Source organism: Muntiacus reevesi, chromosome 9 (genome assembly GCF_963930625.1).
Source record: "Muntiacus reevesi chromosome 9, mMunRee1.1, whole genome shotgun sequence".
Lineage (NCBI taxonomy): Eukaryota > Metazoa > Chordata > Mammalia > Artiodactyla > Cervidae > Muntiacus > Muntiacus reevesi.
Window position 1 is genome coordinate 58474698 of NC_089257.1, and position 3481 is coordinate 58478178.

Below are 3481 nucleotides of genomic sequence, written 5' to 3' on the forward strand. Positions count from 1 at the left end.
GGGAAGATTCCTTGGAGAAGGAAATGGCAACCCACTCCAGTATTCTTGCTGGGAAAAGCCCCATGGACAGAGGAGCCTAGTGGGCTGCAGTTCATGGGATCAGAAAAGGACTTGGCAACTGAGCAACAAGAACAATGACTAATGATACTGCACATCTTTTCATGTACTTATGGTTGTTTTTATTACACAGTGACTTTACAAGTTACTGCAAATGTATTTTAAACTTCAGATTAAAGAGTTTTTATCTGAGCAAGCTCTAAAAGTGATTTGTCTCTGATAACTTTCTTGCTTTCTAGTATTAAATGTTCTAGGCTCCAGTTATGCATTTCTTGCCCCAACCTGCAATTAACCATTTGAATTTCCTTGTTATATACTTTTTATATGTTATACTTGTTATATACTTTTTTATATTAAGCACAATTTGCCTTTTTCCCTTGTTCTTTTTCTGGTGTGGTATTATTGTTTTTCTTATTTTTAGAAGCTGTTTAAGGATTTTACCACTTTCCCCCCAGCCTTTCACTTGCTATTTATACATTGCTTTGAGGCATTTATTTTTTATATAGTCAAAGTTATCACTCTTCTCCTCTCATATTTTTGAATTTTCAGTCATGATAAGAGACGTTTATTCCACTCCCAGGTTATAGACCAATTAACCTATTTTTTTCTGGTATTTCTATGGTTTCATTTGTATTTTTAAATATTCGTCTATTTGGATTTTATTTTTGGTTTATGATGTCTTTATCAAGTTTTGCCTTTTTCTCTATGGCTGCCCAGTTAGTAAAATGTTGATCTTTTCTTTCGAAAATCATTTGAGATACCACCTTTATCGCATATAAGATTTTTATTTTACAGCATCAGTATTAATACATTTTCTTCTAATTGCTGCTTATTTTATTATGAGATGAGGTGACAGAGTTCATCAAAGGCTTTTCTATGTGTTTTTCTTCAATAGCAGTGCCTTTGTGCATTATTAGCTGTAAAGTTAAAATTCTGTATATCCAGTTACCAGGATGTTCTCAGTAAGTAGACCCAGGATTTAGTGGTCTCTATGCCATTGTTTCTTAAACTAGTACAGGGAGAAACTAGTACTCTTATCTCATTTAGCCTTCACACTAATCCTGTGTCGTGGGAATTTTTATCCCCATTTTATAGATGAGGAAGCTTAAGATACAGGAAGTTATTCTGTGACCAAAACCAGCTAACCACAACTTGGGAATAAAGAATTATGGAAAAGCAAAAGAAAGAGAGCCCAGCCCCCACTGTAGAGAATAATATTTAGGGAATTCCCTGGCAGTCCAGTCTCAACGTTGAGGGCCTGGGTTCAATACCTGGTCAGAGCTGAGAGTCCACAAGCTGCAGCATGGCCAAAAAAAAAAAAAAAAAAAAAACCCAATAAAGAGTAATATTAGTTATTGATTTGATGTTTATCTCTAGTCAAGGGGGTAGCTTCATTTGAAAATTTCATCTGGATCTCTGAGGTTTAGTCTCCTTCAAACCACACTGCAAGTCACAGAGTCTAGTATTTTTCTAATGGGACACAATTTTTATTTCACAAATCAGGGCCTGGCTCAAAAGAGGTATCCTATCTTAATTAAAAATTGTGACTTATTCTTTCAGGGGATTGCAAAATATCTGACAGAATTATTTTGTGTTTAAATGTCAATAAAGGTGCTTTCACAAAGCTAAGTCTCTCTACAGTTAGGGAAGATATCTTCTTAAAAAAATAAACTGAGGCATTTGGGAAGAATATAAAAAGTTGTTATTGCCTTAGTTTTGGTTTGCTTCTATATAAAAATGAGATGTAGCACAGAACAGGTGGGAAAAAATTACCATATTTGAACAGATCTAGAGTAATGGTCTGGAGAAGGCAATGGCACCCCACTCCAGTACTCTTGCCTAGAAAATCCCATGGACGGAGGAGCCTGGTGGGCTGCAGTCCATGGGGTCGCTAAGAGCTGGAAACGACTGAGCGACTTCCCTTTCACTTTTCACTTTCATGCATGGAGAAGGAAACGTCAACCCACTCCAGTGTTCTTGCCTTGAGAATCCCAGGGATGGGGGAGCCTGGTGGGCTGCCGTCTATGGGGTCACACAGAGTCAGACATGACTGGAGCGACTTAGCAGCAGCAGCAGAGTAATGGTCAGTGATGACAAATTTGCTCATGAAGGCTTTACAGGAAGGAAAAGGACTTCTCTCTTAGTAAGTGCAACACTGTAAAAATAGAATTGCATTTCAGCTAGATCAAAACGTTACTATAAATATAGCTAAGTACCATGACTTCACTTGGGGGAGGTAACAGGAAATTATGTTATTGAGTTAAATTAGTGACCTTGTGAATGACTAGCAGTTCAACTGTCCTCTTCCTCTGAGGCGAGCCTCCCTATTTGATGTGTACTCAGTCTGTTGGGTAATAGGATTTTTCTCTCTGTTATTTTTACGTAATGAGAGATGCTTGCAGTCAGAGAATTTTGGTTTGGTTTTTCTTGAGTCATTTGAAAAGAAGTAAAATAAGCATCTTTTTGACTTAATCCCTGAAAGGTAAAACTAAGAAGGATAGAGATTTCTTAGTTATTCTTTAGCCCCATTTTCCAACAAGCAGAAACAAGGAAACATGAAACACTACCTTAAGTTATATGTAAGGAATGAGATAGGATCCTTCTCCTGCCTAAAGAGTCATCATGTCAACTTACAATGGTTTAGAGCAGCGGTCCCCAACTTTTTTTTGGCACCAGGGACAGGTTTCATGGAAGACAATTTTCCCATAGACCAGGGAGATGGGGATGGTTTTGAGATGATTCATGCTCATTACATTTATCGGGTACTTTGTTTCTGTTATTATTACATCAGCTTAGATCACCAGGCTTTAGATCCCAGAGGTTGGGGACCCCTGGATTAGAGGCAAAAGCACTTCATTCTGTCCTTATGCCTTTCAGTAATTTTGTGACTGTTTTTAAAAAAATTATCACAAGAAAAAAAGTCACAGCTGGATCTGACCTCTGTAACATACAAACTGATAAATTTTATGTGTGGTAGAGCAGTGCAGGGAGAGGTGGGGACTGCAGGTGGTATTGTTTTAGAAATAGTTTAATCAGACCCAAAGAATGAGGCATGTCATAAATGTTTTCACATATTTTCATGTGTAAAAGCGAAGGGAGGAAGTACACCTTGGAACAACAACTAGAAACACAAATACATAGTCAGCTCTTTATTAAATAATTTTTAAAAAGCATCTATTAGATCAGTCATCAGGAAATTCAACTCATTATTTTCTTTTGTACATGTCTTTGTAATGAAGTGTCCTGGTAGAAACATGGTCTACCAGGTCAACAACTGTGATTTAGCAAGACAGTTCTAAGAACGTGGAATCTTTGGGTCTGCCTTGAACTAGCCTTAGGTCTTGGGGCATGATCTTTGGGACCTTCAAGTTCATCTGACTCATTCATGACTTCTCCCTGACAGGGCATGGACTGGTTACAGCTG